Raw genomic sequence first — 24,882 nt, 5'->3', positions numbered from 1 at the left:
TCCTTCCACAGACTATTAATTCTCTTATGGGATCAGGACCTTCCATGTAGGATGTAACTGACTGCGTACGTACCCCTCAGATATTGCTCACATCCTAGAGACTCACTCTGTACAATTCCACCGTCGTGTGTTCAGCTCTGGAATAATTTAATTCTCCAGCCTCCATCCAACCTTTAATTATTGTTGTGTTGAAATCTAGCTTGTAGTTCCTGGAATCATCTGCCTCCTGGTGTTTGCTTTGCCCTTTCTTTGTCTCTTTAATCACTGCTTGGCTCCTGTCTTGTCCATTTCAAGCTCTCTTCTGTTTCACTTTAAAAGACCCACATAGCATGAAAAGTGGGGAAAGCAAAATTCTGAGATAAGCCTGGATGACTTCGTACAAATCTGCAAGCCTAAAAAGATGCAAAGGAGAAAAGACCATCTGAGCTTTTCTTACCCTGCAGTGTTCTCTGGGTGCCAAAAATAATTCAACCCGCATCAGGCAAGTCCTCCCACTTCTTTGCCAGCCTTTCATCTAAGGGTGTGTCAGTGCTGGTGAAGTTATGGGAGAGCTATTATTATTACTTCATATTTCATTAGCTCCTCAAGGCCCCATTGAGACCGGGGCTGCATGTGGGGACTGTTGCATCAGCATATGCCCCTCGTCATTTTTCTGAGATGGGTTATCATAGAATATCAGGGTTGGAAGGGACCTCAGGAGGTATCTAGTCCAACCCCTGCTCAAACCAGGACCAATCCCCAACTAAATCATCCCAATGACTGACTCATCTTCTATTCCTTAAAACAGCGTATTCCAGGAGCATGGCACGAAAATGAATATGGGGCGATGCCTGTGGAGCTCAGTCTTATTGCGCCTTCCAAAGAAAAGGATTTAATAGATTGAAAAATAAACATCCATATTTTATGCTAGTTCTGCCTGTTGAGTCACTTGCATGTCACCAGGCAATACATCTAGTTTTCCTGAACCAGTTTGACATTGGAATCAAGGGAGTTACTCCAGAGATGTCTTTGACCATCAGGTTGTAATCAGCAGTGGATGAGAACACTAAATTGATGGGCAAAGATAATCCTGGAACTCACAGTCCCTTCTGAAACGATACTATTATGTATTGGAATTGCCATAGCACCCAGGTGTCCTTTGAATGGACCTAGACTCCATTAAGCTAGGTGCTAAACAAACACCACCTGGATCGGGCCTCATTTTCACAGCTGCATCCAATGTGCTGAAAAACGGATACTGCAAAAAAAGCAAACATGATTCTGGGATGCATTAACAGGTGTGTTGTAAACAAGACACGAAAAGTCATTCTTCCGCTTTACTCTGCGCTGGTTAGGCCTCAAGTGGAGTATTGTGTCCAGTTCTGGGCACCACATTTCAGGAAAGATGTGGAGAAATTGGAGCGGGTCCAGAGAAGAGCAACAAGAATGATTAAAGGTCTTGAGAACATGACCTATGAAGGAAGGCTGAAGGAATTGGGTTTGTTTAGTTTGGAAAAGAGAAGACTGAGAGGGGACCTGATAGCAGTTTTCAGGTATCTAAAAGGGTGTCATCAGGAGGAGGGAGAAAACTTGTTCACCTTAGCCTCCAATGGTAGAACAAGAAGCAATGGGCTTAAACTGCAGCAAGGGAGATTTAGGTTGGACATTAGGAAAAAGTTCCTAACTGTCAGGGTAGTTAAACACTGGAATAGATTGCCTAGGGAAGTTGTGGAATCTCCATCGCTGGAGATATTTAAGAGTAGGTTAGATAAATGTCTATCAGGGATGGTCTAGACAGTATTTGGTCCTGCCATGAGGGCAGGGGACTGGACTCGATGACCTCTCGAGGTCCCTTCCAGTCCTTGAGTCTATGAGTCTATGAGAATCCTGGAGTCTGGCTAGGTTGACCAGAGAGCAAGTGTGAAAAATCGAGATGGGGGGAGAGGGGAGCAGGATAATGAGAAGGTAGTAGGGTCGTATGTAAGTCAAATCCCTTAATAATCGGGACAGTGCCAATAATATCAGAACATCTGGTCACCCTAAATCTTATGCACCTTTGAGGTGTGGATGTATTGGGAAGTTACAGTGCAAGGCAGGTAGCTGGTGGCAGTAGTTGAATATGGCAGAATATTACGATGCCAGTTTGTTGGTATCAGCAGTATTGTCAGGCCGAAGTGCTAAAAAGGCATGAGTGGGTCCCAAAATCACGAGAATTAAAAAAAACTCAATGGTTTTGTGGCTGAGCTGCCGCAGGAGGCAGAACCCCTCTGACAGCTGAGCTGGTCCAGCTCCCCATGGGTGCAGTGCACCTGGATACCCCCTGGGAATTCAGACCCTGTAACATATACACAGCAGTTAACAGACAGGGGAGGCGCTGAGCAGGGAACACGACCTGCTGCTTGCCTCTTTCAGTCTCACAGAGGCAGAGAACTGGCCTGTCTCACCTGTACCCTGCTGCCTCTGCTCCTCCTTGCTACCTCTTACCCCATCACTTCTTCTGGGCACCAGCCACCACTTCCTAGAGAAGGGTCTTTTTAAAAGGAAACCAAAGGAAGGAGAATCTGGGTCTGAGCACACATGACTGCTGAAGAGAACGAAACAGCAGGAGGCAGACGATGATGTGAATCGTAGCTTTTATTGCTGCCCATCTACATTAAAAGACAGGAGGGAAAAAGAGACCAGAGGGGGGAATTCTCCAACACCAAAAAGTCTACAGCACAAGTGTTACAGGATCTGTCCCAGGCACAGCTGATATCCCAGGGGCACAAAGACGGTCAGTTACTCGTTACAAGGGAAGGCATTGACCTCTGGATATGAGAGACCGAAGCAGTGCGCAGTGTGCGGACAGAGACTGGAAACGTTCCTAGAAACACGTCACGCAGCAAGGGGAAAGCCAGACCAGCAGAGTGAGGAGAGAGCTACTGCATGAGGGGCTGTAATTCATTCTCATTCCGTAGACGTCGGTGGTTCCGTGGGCACTAACAGAGCTTCTTTTCTTGGCAGTACTCCTGCACAGGTGGGCATTTTGGAAGGCAGGGAGGGCATGGAGGACACTTTTGATGGCATGGAGGGCATGGTGGACACTTTTGAGGGCACGGGCATGGATGCACGCATGTAGTGCACTTCTTCACACAGACTTTACAGCAGGGATCCAGGCATTTTGTCACACACTTGGTCACACAGACTTTGCAGCAGGGATCCAGGCGTTTGGTATTGCACTTGGTCACACAGCAAGGAGGGGGCAGGCAGGTCTGTTTGCATTGCTGCTGGTAAGCCATCTTCCTGGGATGTGGGCAAAACTGAAAGAAAAAGGAAGCTTCAAGGTTTGCGAAATCAAGACAAGCAGCTTTATCTTCTCATTAGCATTGTGCATGAAAACGTTCAGCAGAATCAGAGGCTGGTGAACTGGGGAAAACTTCTCAGGAGAGAGAGGATCGCCATTGCAAACCACTGCACAAAGAACAAACATGGGCGAGGATGCACTGAAATCCCATTCTAAAGGTCTGCAATGGGAGTAGTGAAATAACCTCAAGATATGTAAACAAAACACTCCTGTGACCATTAATATATTTCTGCAGAAGAAAGCAAAGCATTCAGTGCACTATGTACTATCAGGTTTAAACAGTTAGCCTGAGATTAATAGCAGGGCGAGAGAAACAGAATGTATTTAACAGTATTTGTAACCACCAATCATTTCTGCATTCAAATGTTTTTCTGTTACAAGAGTTAAATAAATCACTCAGTGCTTCTGAATGTGCAGGTGTCACAGCCTGTAGGACTGACTGATCCGATCAATGGTAGAGTTTTCAGCTGAACTTTTCAAAAGCCTCAAAAGAATGGAAGTGAATTTGTGCAAATGTTTTCTTCCCAGGTCCTTAGGCTGCACGAATGCATCTGGAGTTGTATTGCCAGTACAGAGCAGCTTGACTTTTATGGGTGGTGACTCCTTGAATCTACTTACTGCCTTCCTTTCATTGGGGGATGTGTGTGCAGGCAAAGCCTATAGATTCTCTTCTATTCCTCTCTAGCTCCACGGCTGGTGTAAATCAGTGGTGCTCCATTGACGTCCACAAAATTTTGCAGGTTTCCCTATTAAGGAATTTGTAGTGAGAGGGCAGGTGCTATATTCCCTCCATATATTTTCAGTTTGAGTTACTTCCAGACACATCTTACGCCTTTGCTCTCAAGACTCTGACAGCTCCCTCCTCCTAGATGCTTCTTTCCCAATTCTCTCTTTTGAAGCACTGAGCCCCACCCTGCAATTCCCTGTCATACCCATTAATTTAATTTCCTGAATGAAAATAGGGATCCTGAAATCATGGACAGAGAACATTCAGCACGGAGCTTGGTGCCATGGGAAACATTTCAGTAGAGAGGGCACTGCCATTGCAAACCACTTCAGAAAGAACAATCCTTACAGGGAATGGACTGAAATCCCTTCCTGCAGCCCTGCAATGGGATTAGAGAAATTACAGCAAGACACTCACGCAAATCACTCCTGTGAACAGCAAGGAAAGGAAAGCCAAAAATGAAGCCCAGCCGTGAAGTTAACTCTCCATAATAAGAACAAAACTTACCAAGTCACCAACAGGAGCAAATGAAGAAGCCGAGTGGATTGAGGAGCACTGGGACATGAGCCTTTTTATATGGTTTGCATGGCCTGCTCCACAGAAATGAGGCACCCCACAGATATGCAGATATGATTTTTACAATTCCGTCTAGCTCCAATGACACAGCCTTCAATTGCTTCTTTGCATCACTATTGTTCATAATTATTTTAAGCGGACACGTGTTACATATTAGAGTAAATGTCGTTTGTAAGTCCTGTGCCTGGTCCACATACTTTATATTAGAAAAAGCCAATTCAGTTAACACCAGGATTCCATAAATTCCTTCTTCAGACTTTCTTGCATCTTCCTCTGTGGCATCTGGTACTGGTTGCTATTGGAGACAGGACACTGGACTGGATGGATCTTTGTTCTGAGCCATTATGGGCATTTCTTCATTCCTGCTAATGTTCAACTTCCCTCCATGATCTACACCTGCATGCTTTACAGACACAGAGTTGACCTTGGAGTCATGGATTCGCTGGAATTTTTAGCAGGAGGACACTTAAAATCCAGCCCAACTCTGTTAATTCTGCTAGAATAAATATTTGTCAGGTGACTCTTGATGATAAGGAGTTTGGCTTTTTATTATCTTCACATAGGGGTGGCTCCTTGCCATTTTGCACTGAAATTTCATTCTAATTCTAGTATTTTCTAATGCAGATGGTAAGCTGCTGTGGCAAGGTCCATCTGGATATATATGGGATGCCAGCGCCCCCCTGTGGGGAAAGCAATCTCCTGTCCATCTCCATTACATTACAAAATTTCAATATCTAACATTGCCATCAACATGAGTGTGGAATGGGAATTATGCAAATATGGACTGGAAAAAAAACTGTTTGTGATCCTGTTGCCACAGATGTGGCCTGTTCTGAAGAATAATGTCAAGGAATAATAAATTTAATATATTTCTATTAGGAAGCGGGAACCAATCTATGCATGTGTCAGGAAGCTCATGTTCCCTTTTAACCTATAGCGAGGTCTTTCTTTCTTTCTTTCTTTCTTTCTTTCTTTCTTTCTTTCTTTCTTTCTAAATTAGAAGCCCTGGCAGAGATTTACTGAGATTGTAACATCTTTGGGACAGGAACGAAAGCTAGCACAGCAGAGTCTAGATCCTCTTCCACAATGCACCCCATTGTGCGCTGGATTCTGCCACCTTTCCCCATGTTGAGCTACATTTTTCTTGGAGGCCGTACCACTGATTTCCATGTGTGTACCCATAGAGTGCTCCAGCGTGAGAAAGCCGAAGCTCTCCTCCTTGGATTTCTATGACCCTGCTTCCTGAACGTCCACTTCGTGCTTATGGGTTCAGCCTCTTAGGGTCTAGCAGTGAGTCCTGAAGAGCCAAATTCACAGAAAAGATTAGAGCGGAAGTGACTGTAACAGAAGCAGAGTGACTCCAGGAAAAGTTATTTCAAGGGGAAGTGTTATCTGAACGCAAAGCTTCTTCCCCTTGTGCTTTTCATGTTACAGCTCATCTCTCTCCGTTTCCTTGGAAGGGTAATAATGATTTCTAAGAAAAACAGACCTGTTAGGAGTGTTACGCTGAATGTGCTCAGATGCCAGACAATTAGAAATACCTAAGAGCGGTAAACTATTTTTTTTTACTTAGTAATTTGTATTACTGCAGTTTCAAGAGGCCCCAACCGTGACAGGAAACCTATTGTGATAGATGCTGTGCAAACACATAATCCCTGCCCCAAAGATTTTAATCTAGACAGGCAAAGGTTTGGAGAAGAAAGAGGCATAGGGAGGTGAAATGACTTGCCCAACATCACACAGATGGTCAGTGGCAGAGGCAGGGACATAGTCCAGTTCTCCTGACTCCCAGTGCAATGCCGTACCCAGGAGATCCCTCTGCCTCTGTAAGGTATTTAATTATTGTAACTCACTAGGGGACAGATTTTTTTATTAGAAGAATCGAGAGGTAATTTCCCAATTTGTCTCTTCTAGGTAGAACCTGACTCCTGGAACCCTGAGACCCAGCTGGTGAGAATAACACACTGGAATTCCAAAGAGGAAGATACATCCATTCCAGCAGCTTCAGAGGCTGAGTCACAGGGTCTTGAATCCAGCTGGTGCCACCTGAACCCACAGGCGGATCACACACCACAGGGCCCTGCAGCATGTGAGTCCACAATGCCCATTAACTGACTAAGCAGGAATAACAAGTGACGCAAAAGGAAGGGTCTGAAAGACGCCCTAGGATGGGCTCTCAGTGACCCACAAGTGCTCGGGATTTTAGTTTTCGGTGTCATCCCAGTGATGGCACCTGCAGCAGCACAGCACCCCCTAGTGCCAGAGGGTGAGTTGGTTTTGTACTGAATTAGAGAAGCATCTCCCATCCTATCCTATTCCTTCTGGTTATGGGCTTCGGTCAAAGCCTCCCTGCTATTGATAAGGGTTGGCTTTCAATGGCAGGCTCTCTGCTAGACCCATCTGACCCTTCCGAGGCCCAATATTCCATTGTATTCACATCAAACCGTAAAAAGTAAACGGGCCTTGAGAATTAGCTATCCTCCCCGACACTACGCACTACACACGTCTTTGTAACTACCCCATGACTTCCAAAGCCATGTCCCCAGCCTGATCCTTAACCCCCTGTGCCTCCATCCCTGTGAATTTTCCTTCCACTTTGATACCCACCCTGTCCAAATCCACCTACTTCTGTCTCGCTGTTCCCTCTCCACACAGCACGTGCAGACACTGTGGCCATGGACAGAGACTGAGAACCCAGCAATGATAGACTAGATCCTAGTTTTTCAGAGCCCTAATTCCTCACAGCCCTGCACTCCCTAGCAGGCTCCTAAGCACCGGGAGACCAGTTTTGTTCAAGGTCTCTTCCGGATGCCGGGTGCCAGAGCACGAGAGGTGTGACTCTGAGGAGTAAGTTCCTCAAATGCAAGCCAGCCCCACTATGGGGGTACAGACATTGATATACAGGGCCAAAACTTTTCGAGTGTTTCTTAGGTGGTTGGTGTGGGCTAGTGGACACTTGACTGTAAGTCTCTTCCCAGCTTTGTCACTGGCCTATTGGGTGAGTTATTTCCCCTGTGGTCCTTGGTCTATTTAGATTGCCAGCTCTTCAGAGCAGGACTGTGTCTTGTTGAGTGGCTTCTCAGCCCCTGACAGAATGAGGCCCGGATGTCTTAAAAAGAAGGAGACCAAGGAAACGCTAAGAGGCAGATGAGGCTAGGAATTGCAAGTTTGATGTAAGCACAGCCACAATTAAATGTTGGGATGGGAGCTGGGGAAACAAATTATTCCACCACTGACTATGCTACAGGTGAATTGTACAGAGTGATTCACTAGGGTATGAGCAATATCCCTGAGGATCAGAGCCAGTCAGTTACATATTACATGGGAAGACTCAGATTCCTACACTTAGTAAGAGAATTAACGTAAAACTCCGGCGGTTTCAGAGAAATCACTACAAAGGCAGAGCCGGGAGAACATGAGCTAAGCAGGAGGAGAAGTAAATTGCACAGCAACATGGGATTTGCTTTTCATTCCGTGACTGTTGATGGTTCTGTGGCTACAAAGAGTGCTCTCCTTTTTTAAATGGCTAAGTTCTAAAAAAGTATCTCAACCTTCGCAGCAGCAGTATAAGAGAAGGATATCCTGGATATTTCCATCTTCTTTTCAGGATAAATTTAGACACAAGTGGTTGTTGAACTCTCTGCCATATCCCGGCATTTGTTATAAAATCATTCCATTTAATACCTTGTATTTCCTAAGGCTTTTGCTTTCAAAGGCATTTAGGTGTCTCTCTGAACCTCTGGTGGATTTCACACCCGTACGTTAAGACGGATATAACATTTGAGCTTGATTCATGTGTTGGGCTTTAAGTTATAGATTTTTCATGGCCAAATCCCCATTAAGCTGATGAAGGCAGCTGCCAGCTTGCCAATTTGTGATGCTATCTAGGCTTTCAGGACACTGGACAGAGCTGGGACAATCAGGTGTGGTCCAGCGAGATCCTTCTGTGACTGGATGACATGCTCAGTTTTGCTGAGGATAAAAATCAGCTACTAGAGACACATGCTAAGGAACAAATTCATCGCTTGCTTAATTCCATTGCCCTTCATGAGTCTGAGAAACTGGGCAAGAGAAATGAAAGCCCATGGCTATTCCTCATTCTGAAAGGATTTCTTTAAAATCCTGTGTTTTGGTGGTGATTGATGGGTAAAGTGATGTCACCTGGACAGAGCTAAGATAAAGATATCATCATGAAAATGAAATGTACTATCATTAAAAATGTATTACAATTCTATGATAAATACTTCTTTTAACTTGGAATAAAATAATGTCCTTCTAAAGACGGAAAAGAGTCCAGAAACAATGTTCTATGTTTGTTTTCCTGAGATTCACATGGTATATCTGTGCCTCCCAGCGCAATAGCAACATTCTAGTCTATTGTATTCTAGTCTATTGTTTATAGTTTCTGTTAAATGCCTTAACATCTGACGTGTTCCAGTAGTGCCTAAGCAATATGATTCACCTCTCTCGTGGTTTATTCATTCAGTCATCCACTTGCAAGGGGAATCACCTGTGGTTCATTCTTTCTCTCATCCTCTTCCAAGGCCAGTTGCGTGGGAAGAGCAGAGTTTTGTTTTGGTGGGGGTTTGTTTATGGGGATTGCTTTGAAATGTACATCCCACTTTGTGTCTATATTAGAGAAGGGAGGTCAAACAATTTCGTGTCAGCCACTTGTAGTATGATATGGTTTCTGGTGGTCCTTCGTCCTTCAGCGAGTTCACTCCAGACTCAGACCCAGTCCCTGTGAAAGCTCCATCTCCTAACCAGATGAGCTTTACTCTCTTCCTAACAGTTGAAGCCCTTTTGTCTCTAAGATTAATTGAGCTATCAGTGCAATGTATTTAATTATCTTAAAATGAGCTGGAAAAGTCACACAGTTTGGTGAGATGGTGACATCTCTTACCAAACAGAGTAATTAATTCTTTTCCTCAAGAGCCCAAAGAACAGGAAGCACAGTGTGATTCTTTTGGGAGTGCTGGCCTTTTTATCTTGGAAAGCAAGAATCCTGAACAAGAAGATCACATGGTGAAAGTTTTCCCATGTAAATGTTAGGAGGTTTTGAATATGTATAGCTAAGTTGGTCCTGGTCCTACAGACTGAATTTGGAAGAGAAGGCTACATGCGAAAGCGCTGAATCAAAGATTAATAGCAAAGGGTAAAGAGAAACTGATCACACTGTGTTTCAATCTCTGCCTTCTGTCTTATAGATCAAATCCACATGACTGCTAGACAAATAGAGAATTTTTGAGGTAACCTGACAGATTCTTTCTGAATCCCAGTATCACACATTATCTTAACTACCCATGGAGAGGCAGCTCTCCCTGTTTCCCAACTTTTGAGTGTTTGATTTTAGATGAATAAGATTCCCTTATTCTAGCCACATTTTTTTTCCCTGCTGGAACAAGCCCCATCACTTATGCTGGAAGTGGAGCACAGTTTTGGGAAGATGCTCAATTTTGAATGAAAGCTTCCGAGTGGTGGCGAATCTACGCTATCCTTTGGGAAGCTGTTCAAGTGCTTAACGACTCTTAGCTCAGAGTTAGACTCATAGACTCATAGACTCATAGGTCAGAAGGGGCCAATATGATCATCTAGTCTGACCTCCTGCACAAGGCAGGCCACAGAACCCTACCCGTCCACTTTTGTAACAACCCTAACCCAGGACTGAGTTATTGAAATCCTCAAAACTGGTTTGAAGACCTCAAACTGCAGAGAATCCACCAGCAAGCGACCCATGCCCCACGCTGCAGAGGAAGGCGAAAAACCTCCAGGGCCCCTGCCAATCCGCCCTGGAGGAAAATTCCTTCCCGACCCCAAATATGGCGATCAGCTAAACCCTGAGCATGTGGGCAAGACTCACCAGCCAGCACCCAAGAAGGAATTCTCTGCAGTAACTCAGTTCCCATCTCATCCAACATCTCCCCGCAGACCATTGAGCAGACTTATCTGGTGATAATCCAAGATCAATTGCCCAAATTAAACTATCCTATCATAACATCCCCTCCATATACTTATCAAGCTTAGTCTTAAAGCCAGATAAGTCTTTTGCCCCCACTACTTCCCTCGGAAGGCTATTCCAAAACTTCACTCCCCTAATGGTTAGAAACCTTCGTCTAATTTCAAGTCTAAACTTCCTAATATCCAGTTTGTACCCATTCGTCCTCGTGCCTACATTAGTACTAAACTTAAATAATTCCTCTCCCTCCCTAACATTAACCCCCCTTATATATTTATATAGAGCAAGCATATCCCCCCACAGCCTTCTTTTGGCCAGGCTAAACAAGCCAAGCTCTTTGAGTCTCCTTTCATAAGGCAGGTTTTCCATTCCTCGGATCATCCTAGTAGCCCGTCCCTGGACCTGTTCCAGTTTGAATTAATCCTTCTTGAACATGGGACACCAGAACTGCACACAGTATTCCAGATGGGGTCTCACCAGCGCCTTATATAACGGTACTAACACCTCCTTATCCTTGCTGGAAATACCTCGCCTAATGCATCCTAAAATTGCATTTGCTTTTTTAACAGCCGTATCACATTGGCGGCTCATAGTCATCCTGCTGTCAACCAGTACCCCAAGGTCCTTCTCCTCCTCCGTCGCTTCCAACTGATGCGTCCCCAACGTATATCTAAAATTCTTATTATTAATCCCTAAGTGCATGACCTTGCACTTTTCACTATTGTATTTCATCCTATTACTATTACTCCAGTTTACAAGGTGGTCCAGATCTTCCTGAATAGTATTCCTGTCCTTCTCCGTGTTAGCAATACCCCCCAGCTTTGTGTCATCCGCAAACTTTATTAGCACATTCTCGCTCTTTGTGCCAAGGTCAGTAATAAAAAGGTTAAGTAAGATCGGTCCCAAAACCGATCCTTGAGGGACTCCACTAGTAACCTCCTTCCAGCCTGACAGTTCACCCTTCAATACTACCCGCTGGAGTCTCCCCTTTAACCAGTTCCTTATCCACCTTACAACTTTCATATTCATCCCCATCTTTTCCAATTTTACTAACAGTTCCCCATGTGGAACCGTGTCAAACGCCTTACTGAAATCGAGGTAAATTAGATCTACCGCATTTCCTTTATCTAAGTAATCCGTCACCTTCTCAAAGAAGGAGATCAGATTGGTTTGACACGATCTACCTTTAGTAAATCCATGTTGCAATTCATCCCAACTACCATTGACCTCTATGTCCTTAACTACTTTCTCCCTTAAAATTTTTTCCAAGACCTTACATACTACAGACGTCAAGCTAACAGGCCTATAATTACCCGGATCACTTTTATTCCCTTTCTTAAAAATAGGAACTACGTTAGCAATCCTCCAGTCGTACGGCACAACCCCCGAGTTTATCGATTGCTTAAAAATTCTTGCTAATGGGCTCGCAATTTCATGCGCCAGTTCCTTTAATATCCTCGGATGGAGATTGTCCGGGCCCTCCAATTTTGTCCCATTAAGCTGTTCAAGTCTGGCCTCTACCTCAGTTGCGGTAATATCCACCTCCATATCCACATTCCCGCTTATCATCCCTCCATCATCGCTAAACTCCTCACTAGTCTTATTAAAAACTGAGGCAAAGTACTTATTTAGATATTGGGCCATGCCTAGGTTATTCTTAACCTCCATTCCATCCTCAGTGTATAGCGGCCCCACTTCTTCTTTCTTTGTTTTCTTCTTATTTATGTGGCTGTAGAACCTTTTACTATTGGTTTTGATTCCCTTTGCAAGGTCCAGTTCAATGCGGCTTTTAGCCTTCCTCACTTTATCCCTACATGTTCTGACCTCACCAAGGTAGCTTCCCTTGCTAATCCCGCCTTTCTTCCACTCCCTGTAAGCTTTCTGCTTTTTCCTAATCCCCTCTCTGAGTTGCTTGCTCATCCAGCTTGGCCTACAACTCCTGCCCATGTTTTTTTTCCCCTTTCTTGGGATGCAGGCTTCCAACAATTTCCGCAGCTGCGACTTAAAGTAATTCCAGGCCTCCTCCGCATTTAAATCCGCAAGTTCCTCCGTCCAATCCACTTCCCTAACTAATTTCCTTAACTCTTTAAAATTAGCCCTCAAGAAGTCGAAAACCCTAATCCCAGATCTACATTTGTTTATCCTTCCATCTAGTTTGAACTGAATCAGCTCATGATCACTCGAACCAAGGTTATCCCCTACCACCATTTCTTCTACGAGGTCCTCACTGCTCACCAACACCAAATCTAAAATGGCATCCCCTCTTGTAGGTACTTCAACTACTTGATGAAGAAATCCATCCGCTATCACATCCAGAAAAATCTGACCCCTATTATTCTTGCAAGCACTCATCCTCCAGTCTATATCCGGGAAGTTGAAGTCTCCCATAATCACACATTTCCCCTTTGTGTTTACTTCATTAAAGACATTAAAGAGGTCTCTATCCATATCCAAATCAGATTCCGGTGGTCTATAGCACACTCCAAGCACTATCTCAGGGGAAGCTCTAGTTGCTTTTTTACCCAGTGTGATTTTTGCCCAGACAGACTCTGTCTTATCCATTCCATCGCTTCTTATTTCATTACAGTTAATCTCATCATTGATGTACAAGGCTACTCCACCACCTTTGCCTTTCTTCCTGTCTTTTCTAAACAGCACATAGCCTTCAATACCTGTACTCCAGTCATGAGTACTATTCCACCAGGTTTCTGTTATCCCTATAATATCCGGTTTCACTTCCTGCACCAGTAGCTCCAGTTCCTCCATCTTGTTCCCTAGGCTCCTCGCATTAGTGTACAGACATTTTAATTTTTGGCATTTAGCGTCAATGACATTCTTTCCCCCGTCGTGCACAGACCTTCTACCACCAGCTTCACCCGTTAATCTGGTTTCTACTCCACTATTCCTCCTTGGATCAATTCTTTGGTCCGCAAGGGTATCCCCTCTCACTTTGTTTACTTCCCTCTCCAGGTTATATTCCGGCGTAGAGATCTCCTGAACATCTCCCAACCATCTCCCCCAACTTCCTAGTTTAAAGCTCTCTTGATGAGGTTGGCGAGCCTCCATCCTAGAATTCTATTTCCCTCCTTACTTAGATGAAGTCCATCCTGAGCGAACAGTTGTCTGTCCGTAAACGCTTCCCAATGACTGTACATCCCAAAGCCCTCCTTATAACACCAATGCCTGAGCCATCTGTTGATCGCCATAATCTTGTCACTCCTTCGTCGCCCTGCTCTAGGAACCGGCAGAATCCCACTGAAGATACCTGAGCCTCGATTTCTTTGAGCGTCTTCCCCAGTCTGGCATAATCCTCCTTGATACAGTCCAGCGAGTAACTAGCCGTATCATTCGTTCCCACATGAAGGACGATCAACGGATTCTTTCCCGCTCCCGCTAGGATCCTATTCAGCCTCAGGCCTACATCCTGTATCTTAGCCCCTGGCAGACAGCACACCCTTCTGTTCTCCCGATCAGGTCTAGTTACAGGCCTGTCTATTCTTCTCAGTAAAGAGTCTCCAATCACGTAGACTTGCCTTTTCCTGGCGACAGTGTGATTCTCCGGTCTATCCCCCACACCAGCTGGCTGCAAGTCCTCTCGATTTGTATTCGCCCTTACAATCCTCCTAGGGCTCATACTTGGTGCCGTCTCCATTGACTCCTCCCCTCCTTCTGCAGGACTAGCTGCTCGTCTCTTTTTCCTTGCCCTCTCTCCTTCAGCAGCCTGCTGTGCTCCATCTTCATTTTCCAACTCAGCAAACCTGTTCCTGAGTTCTATTTCTCCATCGCTGGCCCGTCTTTTCCTCTGCCTGGTTCTCCTAGTCACATGCTTCCACCGTCCACTTTCCTCACCCAGCAGCCCCTCCTCAGAGTTCTTTGGTCCTGCTTCTATCCGCTCGTCTGAGCTTATCCCCTGTGCCTCATCATGTCTGTGTTCCATCATCTGCTCGAACCCCCTTCTAAACTCAGCCAGAGTTTCCACCTGCATCTCCAGTCCTCTTATCTTTTCTTCCAGCAGCTCTATCAGGTTTTGCATCTTATTCCCACTTGGACTTTTTAAAACTTCAACTCCCAGTCACTGGCTCTTGTACTGTCCTTGTATGACACATTAAAGAGATCTCTAGCTTACCTAGCGGGAAGTGATAACTTATAGTTTATAGGAACATATTAAAAAAATGTCCTCAATATTGGTATTTCACTTCCATGGCCAACTAGTGTTCTGTGCTAAGCAGGCTTCTGCTCAGCTATTTCCGTGCAGCCAGCCTTCTATGCAATGGAAGTTACGCTGACCTAAACGCTGGTGTGAACAGTGCTACGTTGGCAGGAGAGCGTCTCACACCGACATAGCTACCCTGCTCATGGGAGTTGGAGTAATTAAGTCAACGGAGCTAAAGTGGAGCAGCTGCAAGCTCTGTCGCGTAGCCATAACATGCACAGGTAGTAGGGTGTACATGTAAAAAAAAAAATCCCCTGCTACAAACCCCAACCAAAACAAAACTGCACTTCCCACAATTCCCCTGTGATGAGGATGAGAGAAAGAAGAAACTAAGCCGGGGATGATGAAAGAGTGGATAAACCACCTGTGCAAGAGGTTAGTCAGTGGCTTAAGAAACTACTGGAAGGTGTCAGATGATGAGGGTGATACAAGAGCCTAGAAACAATAAAAGAAACTTTGGGTGTTCTCTGTGGAGTTCAGTCTTCTCTCACTTTTTGAATCAAGGGGTTCTATTCCAAGTGAAACAACATATGAATCACACACATTGAATAACTTTCTACAAGGAGAGATTTTATTTCCATAATGAGATTTTTTTTTTAGTGACTACATCACTTTACCCATCAAACAGCGCTAATTCACAGGGGGATTTTTAAGAAAGCCCTTCAGAATGAGGTGTAGTCATGGGCCTTTGTATCCCTTCCCCAATTTCACAGGGTCATAGAGGGTGATGGATTTGTGCAAGAAATTAATTTGGGTCATAGTTTCCCTGGTGGCTGATTTGAACCCTCCACAAAACTGACCATCACATCCAGACATGGAAAGGTCCCTGTCGTATGGCACCAGCTGTCTCCCTCTCTATCTCTTGAAGAGATATTTAGCAACAGGGATCTCAGTGCTTAAGAGCCTGCTGTGAGGGATTAGGGCTCTGAGGAAATAGGATCTAGTCTGTCAGAGCTGAGTTCTTAGTCTCTGCCCATGGCCGCAGTGTTTGTGCATGCTGTATAGAGAGGGAGCAGGGAGACAGAAGGAGGTGGGTTTGAACGGGTGGACACCAAAGTGGGAGGAAAATTCTCAGGGCAGCAAAGGCTGTGGTGGAGCAGGCTGGGAACATGGCGTCCGAAATTATAGAGGAGTTACCCAGACTGATGCAGAGAGCGTGTTGCAGGATGGCAGTTAACGTTCATGGCCTATTTGCTGTTTTATGATTTGATATGAATACACCAGAATATTGGTCCTGGAGAGTCAGATGGGTCTAGCAGGGAGCCTGCCTTTGAAGGGGAACCCTTACCAACAGCAGAGAGGCTTTGACCTAAGCCTTAACCAGGAGAGATGTGACGGGCAATGCTTCTCTGACTTGATACCGAACCAATGCCCTGGTGCAGCACTAGGGGGACCTGTGGTGCTGGGGTGCCGTCTTTGCATTGACATTTAAAACGAAAATCCCCAAACAATCACAGGCATTAAGAGCCCATCCAAGGAGCCCATGCCTTTCAGCCCCTTCCTTTTGTGTCATTTGTTATTCCCGCTTAATCAGTTAATGGGCACTGTGGACTCTCATGCTGCAAGGCCCTGAGCATGTACGATCCTCCTGTGAGACGGTGACTCAGCCACTGAATGTGTCAACATGGGTGTAACTTCCTCTTTGGAATTCCAGTGGTTGGTTCTTACCAGCTGGGCCTCCAGATTCTGGGAGATGGACTTGGGAAATTACCTCTGTTGGGATTGTTCTGATAAAGGAGACCTTCCCCTAGTGAGTCACAATAATTAAATACCTTGTAGAAGGAAGTGTGATATTGAGGATTTAAGTCAATGTATTGCGAGTGAGGAGAAATGTGTTTTATTCCTGACTTTGCCACTGACCTCCTCTGTGACTGTGAGCAAGTCACTTCACCCGGTGCTGTACAAGTGCATAAAAATATGGTTCCTGTCCCAGTGAGCTTACAAGCTATTTTAATCTCTGCAATAGCCTCGAAAGAAAGAAAGAAAGAAAGAAAGAAAGAAAGAAAAAGGCACTTCCTGACACATACCTTGCTAGGTTCTCATTTCCTGATTGAAATAAATAAAAACTTTCCAACTTGTGTCATTCATATTCAGAACACTTCACTGTCCTGTGTAAACAGGATAACACCACCACCAGGTGGTTCGCTCCATATTTTCAGTCGTTACAGCGCTGAACTAATGATTGAATTAGTCAGTTTGGTAAAAATTGTCACCAGAACACATAATCTCATGACTCTTCCTGTCAATATTGTTGGGCTTCCCCCAATAACTATTCCACTTGCTTCCCCAAGAGTTCGGTTTGACTCCAGTTTTGTCATTCAGCTTCCTTTGTTTTGCACACAGCAAAGGTGCACTGAATTGATTCTACTCAAGCCTAGGGCACAGATGTGAGGCATTCCGCACAGCTACTGTTACACAGCAAACCTCTTGCTTTATACGTATTTATATGTTCCATTGCATTTACCATTCATTGCATCACACTCCTGTGGATTACTATGGTCACTTTGTACGAGCCAGTCCCTGTAAAGCATGCTCTGTCCACACTCGCCTTACTCCTTACATCAACTTATGTTCCAGGCTTATCTTATCCATTGTTATCGTGTCCATTGTCAGTGGTTCTTGTGGTGTTCCCTGTATCTCAGCTAGGACAAACATTCTGTTTCCAGGCTGCTGATCTATTTACCTCCCTAATTCTGCCTTCCCAGAAGTGAGGCCTCACCCATGACCAATTACTCACGTCAAACCAGACCCACACATTGTAGGATAATTGCAATTCCCGGCACCTTAGGTATGTAAAAGACATTAATGTAATGGGAATGGATAGGAGACTGCTATCAATTTAGGGGGCACCAGCACCCCATATGTATAAAGAGGGACCCCCACTACAAAGAGTTTACAATCTATATTAGATTATCATGTATTAGGATTAGACTGAAGTTGCAGCGCAAAATGGCAAGAAGCCACCACTAGGTGAAGAGACAATGTCAGATAATATAGACCCAAACTTCCTATCATCAGGAGTTACCTGAAAAATCTTTATTTTAGCAGGACTAACAGCATGGAGAATGTCCTACTGAGGCATCCAGGATCCCAGTGTCAGTTCTGTGCCTATGTCATGAAGGGGATTTGTACATTAGCAGGAACAGAGCAATACACATAGTGGGTCACCCCGAAGATCCATCTAGTTCAGTATCCTGGCTCCAACATTGACTAGTATCAGATGCCTCAGAGGAAGATGCAAGCAAGCATGCAGAAAGAATGTATAGAGATCCATAATAATTCATTTATTGAAGGAAAGAATCCCAGTTCTTTATAGAATTATTTTTTTCCAGTTTGAATTACATAGATCAGGTGTTACAAGTTACACACAGCATTTCCTCAAATGAAGTCATATGTCTCCTTAAAACAATTATAATTAAGAAAATAATTATTAAAAATGGTGATGCAAGCAAGCAATTGAAGACTCTGTACATGGAGGAGGTTTGGATTCCAAAAATTCTCAACCTCATAGCTCTGAGGTGTCTCATTTCTGGACATTAGGCCACAGAAACTGTATAAAAAGGCTCACTCCTCAACGCTCCTCAACCCACTCGGCTTCTTCGCTTGCTCCCGTCGGTGAATTGTGTAAGTCTCCCTCTGATTATTGGGAGCTAAATTTATGGCTGGGATTTCATTTTTTGCTTTCTTCTTCTGAAATATATTACTGCTCACAAGAGGGCTTTGCTTAAGTATCTTGACTTTAATTCATTAATCTCATTGAAGGGCTTCACGGTGGGATTTCAGTCCATCCTCCTTCGTGTTTGTTCTTTCTGCAGTGGTTTGCAATGGTGATGCTCTCTCTGGAGAAGTGTCCTTAGTGCACCAGCCTCTGATTCTGCTGAACGGTCTGGTGCGTGACACTAATAAGAAAATACAGTTGCTTGTCTTGATTTTGAAAACCCTGAAAGCTCCTTTGTCTTTCAGTTTTGCCCACATCCCAGGAAGATGGCTTACCAGCAGCAATGCAAACAGCCCTGCCTGCCTCCTCCATGCTTTGTGAAGCAATGCAAGACTAAATGCGTGGATCCGTGCCCTCCATGCCCTCCTAAGTGTGTGGATCCGTGCCCTCCTAAGTGCGTGGATCCGTGCCCTCCTAAGTGCGTGGATCCGTGCCCTCCTAAGTGTGTGGATCCGTGCCCTCCTAAGTGCGTGGATCCGTGCCCTCCGAAGTGCGTGGATCCGTGCCCTCCTAAGTGCGTGGATGTGTGCCCTCCGTGCCCACCTCTGCAGCAGTGCTGCCAAGAAAAGAAGTTCTGTTAGTGCCCATGGAACCACCGACGTCCAGGGAATGAGAATGAATTACAGCTCCTCGCGCAGTGGCTCTCTCCTCACTCCGTTTGTTTGGCATTCTCCCTGCAGTGTGACGGGTTTCTGGGAATGTTTCCAATCTCTGTCTTTACTTTGTAAACTCCTTCTGTTATCAGTATCAAGGCCTTCCCTTGGAATGTGTAACTGACCGACTTTGTACCACTGGGATATTGCGTATGGCCGGGAGAGGGATCCTGTATCGCTTGTGCTGTAGACTGGTTGTTGTTGGAAAATTTCCCCAGCTGGTCTCTTTTCCCCTCTTGTCTTGTAACGAAGATGTGCAGCAATAAAAACTATGATCCACAGTATTGCCTGCCTCCTGGTGTTTCATTCCCTTTAGCAGTCACTAGCTCTCAGACCCAGATTCTCTTTTCTTTTAAAAAGACCCTTCCCTTGGAGAGCAGTCACTGGTGCCTAGAAGAAATGCCGGAGGTGCAGAGGCAGCAGGGAACACGTGAGACAGGCCAAACAGCAGCCTGTGTTCCCTGCTCAGCCCCTCCCTTCTCCGCTGCCTGCGGTGTATGTGTTAGAGGGCAAATGCCCCTGGTGTCAGCTAGCCATGGGCAAGTGGGGCCAGCCAGTCCCTCGATGTCAGAGAGGTACTGCATGCAGCAGTGTATCAGGCACACAACTCTAGTTTCCTAATTCCAAGTTCACCAAAACTGATCATTACTAAAACCTCATCATTCTTGGGGCCTGACTCATGATTTTTGAACTCTTCCAATTGACTGTCATAAGAAACAGGAGTGTAGCCACACTGGGTCAGGCCAATGGTCCCTCTATCCTAGTATCCTGTCTTTCCACAGTGGCCAGTGCCAGATGCTTCAGGGGGACTAAATAGATCAGGGCAATTATCATGTGAACCATCCGCTGTTCTCCAGTCCTAGTGCCAGTATCTGGCAGTCCATCATGGCTAAGCCTCTGACTGCCAGATATTGGTTCCTCACTGCCCCAAATCCCAGCCTGACATGCTGTCAGGCTGCTTTCTCCCTTTCTTCCACCACATCTTGCCAAGCCTCCAAGATTGTCCTGGACTCTTCAGAAATCACATGATGAAATCTCCACGAATATACCCAACCAAAAATGGCAACCTGACTTCTGGGCCTGTTCTGGAAGGAGAGATGGTGGCTTGGGGAGTACCTACTGGAGGGGAGCCCCATATGTGCTCCTTTCGGAATGCAACGTGTGTGTAAAGTGCCAACCCACCAATGAGGAAATTGGGAACCTCTGCTTCTTGGCAAATAACCTGACCTCCTCCCTTAGGAAAATTCTGCTTCCTCTCCACCTGTCACCTCTTCCCAGGACAAGTCATGATACTGCAGGTAGCAAAGAGGAGCTGAGGCAGCTAGAAGCATGTGAGACTGTCCTGTACTCTGCTTTTGCGGGAATGAACTGAAACCACCAAACAGAAGCCTGTATTCCCTGCTCTGCGCACCCACCTCTGCTGCCTCCTATTTCAGTGCTGTAGCTCAAAAATTCCCCCATTGGCAGCCAGGTGTGCTGGAGGCTCTAGTCCAAGAGGCCCCTGAATGTACCCTGCAATATATCTGCCACACAGTGCAATTCCAACATCGTTGGTAGGGATTTGGTTCCAGTGGCCCCAGTGTCCTCTTGCCCTTGCTCCTGCAGTAGAAATGGCAGGAAAAAAAATGTATTTCAGCATCATTTCTGGCTTCACGTAGCTCTAGTTTGATTTTTAAAAAACTGTACATCTTAGATAAAAATGGAGTAAAATTTCACACTCGCTGCCCCAAACCATCTTCCTTAGCTGGCCAGAAATAAGAAATCTAAGAACAGTTACCATTTATTTTATTTAAAAGTTTGTGAATGCAGGTGCCACTAAGATGAAGCTATGCTGCTTGATAAAAGACCTAAGCCAAAATTTGGAGCCCTGTTTTGACACAACAAAGGACTGAGACAGCAGGAGAAGTATGAAATCTGAAGCCCATGGTTATCCCAGCTCAAGCATGACCATTATCACTTGCAGGTCTCAGTGTTCTGTTCTCATTCTCCCTCATCGGTGAAAAAAATCTAGTTTCAAAATATTGAACATTAGGAATAATGCAAATTGCTTAAAATCACCTCTTCTGTTAATTTGCATTTCATAACTTGTTCTTAGTGAACAAAGAACCAATGTAAATAGCAGATACCCTATGCATAGATAACACGGATAAGATATAGTCAGAGGACTGACTAGGGAAAGATTTTCGCTCTAGTGTGGGTGGGAGGGATTAGTCCCAATGTGCCACTGCAGATTGGCTTGCATGGGCATGCCAAAAAAGGGGACATAGGTGGGAGGAGATAGAACCAATAATCACTATTCCACATGCCACTGTGGAGAGTATCCTGGAGGCTGCCGTGCAGGATTTCAGCCCTCCTGTTCTCTGATCAAGGTATTAGAAGCAACTGGTTTCTGTGATCCTACAACTCTATCTTCCCATATCTCCCAGAGACGCACTCTCATAAAATGTGGATTGCATTTCCATTTGGTGGCCAGATCACATATAGGGTCCTTTGTTTTCAGTTTTTATTTTATTTAACTTTTCCCAGGAACTTATCAGTGTTTATTACAGCACAACAAAAAGTGTTGAAAATCAGTGCAAGAACTATTCATAATTTTTTGGGGTAAATATTGGGGTTTATTTTGTTGGGTGGAAAGACGGGGGAAAAGTATTCAGTAGATTAATGCTTTGAATTCAATTATGCAGAACTAAAACAGAACTCAAAACACAGTGTCACCTCTCAGTTTAAGAAAATACAGACTCTAATCCCCAAATCCAATTTTTCATTTGAATAAAGAATTTACTGTTGAGATGTAGAACTATTAGCCTATAAATATTTACATTTAATAATTGGGCTGCACCATTTGCCTACATTCAACTTCATCCTTTCCCCCTGTTTTTGTTTTTTTTAAACTTTTGAGTGTGTCGTTCTGAAAGTATTCTGATACAGACTTTCATTTTCTTCCTATTTTAGTGTGTCAAATCTTTAAACTGTTATCTGCTACCAGCTTGAAATGTGTACGTGGTGGGCATGAGGTTCGCCAGTATGTTCAGATGATCCTGCATGTCAGAGCTTTCGTATGTACCTGTTTGCTTATGGTATGTATCCTCTAGACTCATTCAGAGCCTTATGTCATAAACAGGCAGCTTTGCATAGCCACACAGACTAATGTATTACCGTAATACAGATATTTTCCAAATAAAAAAAGTTATTTTTTCTGTGTTTGAATAATACAAAAGGAGGATGAAAATCAGAAAAAAATGAATAATACTTTTTGTAAAATCCAGGAATTTTTTGGTAACAATCGGTTTGAACTGAAAACGAAGGAGCTTAATCACATAACATGGAATTTCAGCATGAGACGCTAGCCTACTAATGCTGCCGGCTGCTGGAGCTGCTTTTTAGCACCAGTGCTCAAGGTCTGTACCTTGGGATCAGCGTTACAAAGTCCAATCCCTGCCGCAATAATTGTCATTTAAAAAAGTAAGCAAATAATTTTTTAAAAAATTAACTCTGTAAATGCTAAAAAACCCCAAGAATTTAAAATTATAAAAATATTAAAATATTTTTTTCCTGATTTCACACACCGTGCCCTCAAAGATTCTGATCATCTTTCCTCCCCCTTTCCTATCTCTCTCATCCTCATAGAATCATAGGACTGGATTTTACAAAAAGTATTATTCATTTCTTTGCTTTCCAGGGTGGCTGTCAGGATAAATTTAAGTAATGTGTGTGGAGCTCACAGTGATGGGCACCGTAGCAATGTCTAGATAGCCGAGAAAAATAGAGTTGGAAGGAAAGGAAACACCAGGAGCCAGCGCATACCATAAATTATCAATTTTATTCCAGCATGTCTACAATTAAAGATGGAATGGAAAACAGTAGAACGAATTTACTCCATTATCATCTATTCCTCTGCACCAGTGTATGGTACGGTACCTCTCTGAAGGGTGTAAATAGCAATATTTCAGGGGTACAAAGCCAGTTGCAGATGATAGCAATCTCTAGAGGCTACTGAAGACTGAATAAATACACAGTGCACAAGTAGATTCTGAACCCTGTCAGAAGCCAAGGCAGAGAGAAGATAGGAGAACCAATTATGGAATAAGTTACAAACAGGAACATATACGTTTGCTTGACATTTTGTGGCTGTTCACGCTCCGATGGATGCTCATATCACTTCAGTTGTACTTCTGCATAGGCGGGCACTTAGGTGAAGGGCATTTTGGTGGCCTGCATGGCTCCTGGCACTGTGGTGGAGGACACGGGTCCTGGCACTGGGGTGGAGGACACGGCTCCGGGTACTGGGGTAGAGGACATGGATCCTGACACTTGGGTGGAAGACACGGCTCCTGGCACTGGGGTGGAGGACACGGCTCCTGGCACTGGGGTGGAGGAAAGACTGGTGGTGGCAGGCAGGTTTGCTTACACTGCTGCTGATGTTGGTAAGAAATATTGCAACGATTTAGGTAAACCTGAAAGGAAAGTAACAACACAGCCCTTGTGAGTATAAAACAATCTTGCACTATTTTCCTTCATTGCAACATGGGATTCTCCAGAAGAACCTAAGGGAATTAGATGCTCAATTCTCAGTGAATTTTAGTAGGATTTGGACTCCTTTGTAAATTTCAAGCTAAACCTTGCCTCTTCTTTTTCAGTCATCCATGTCATCGGCTTTTACTTGTCACCTGAATATCCCCAGCCGGATAAAGAGAAAATATCCCAGTAAATTGTGCGCTGTTACCATTTATGGGGGTTCAGTTATTTTCTGTTGGCAATGGCAACATAGCCATGCTTCTAAGAATGCATCCGTGCTAGGATTCCCAGTGTGAGGCTTGTCATGTGCAGACCTTGAGACCTCTATCAAGAAGCTGCTGGTTGCATTAGGTGCCTCTCTCTTTAGATAATAATCACCTGACAGAGCTACATTGTGCAATTTCCACGTGTAGTTCTGTTGACAAAATGTGTGAGTCTGGGATGCACAATACAGCCAAAAATACCGGACTGATCAGGCACGATAGCATGAAAGCTAAGCCGGAAAAAATGTCCAAGCTGCACCTTGCAAGAGCCCCAGAGATCCTGAAAGGTCTCAAATGAATGAACAGAGAGGAAAGCACTTAGTGCAAAAGCTTTATTCTCAAGCTGCTCAGCTTCCTTGAGGGGTTTGGATGACAGTACAGAGCAGCATAACTTTTCTAGTGGAATGGTTTGACTCCGAGGGGAAAAAAACCCCACGACTACCTTGTTCTAGTCTCCTGTGATCATTGAAACTGTTCCTTCAAATTAATCATATAGTTCTTCAATCACATAAACGTCTCTGGGGATACGCACACACGTCCAGGCAACAGGAGCCCTCTGATAAAACTCTGAGAGCCAGATCCTCAGCTCGGGTAAAATCACATTGCTTTGGTGACTTCAAAATAGCTCTTCTAATTACACCAGTTGAGGATCTAGCCCTGAGACTGCAGAACCTCCTGTTTTAATGTCTCTATTTCTAAGACCGAAAAGAGAAGGAATTGATGCTTGTGCTTCAGGCTAAGGATATGCTTAAATGATTTTCTAGACAGGGCTTTAATCCTCTACCTCAGGCTGCAGGTGTCGTGTTACAGTGCTGAAAGCCCTGGGTCCGAACCCTGCTGCAGACTCCTAAACACTGACGTGGATATAATTGATTCCAATCACAAACGCTGGTGATATAGTGCACTAATCAGTAAATCCCATCCTTAAACAGAACACTC

Source organism: Gopherus evgoodei, chromosome 24, assembly GCF_007399415.2.
Source record: "Gopherus evgoodei ecotype Sinaloan lineage chromosome 24, rGopEvg1_v1.p, whole genome shotgun sequence".
NCBI classification, from domain to species: domain Eukaryota; kingdom Metazoa; phylum Chordata; order Testudines; family Testudinidae; genus Gopherus; species Gopherus evgoodei.
This window is presented reverse-complemented; position numbering follows the sequence as displayed.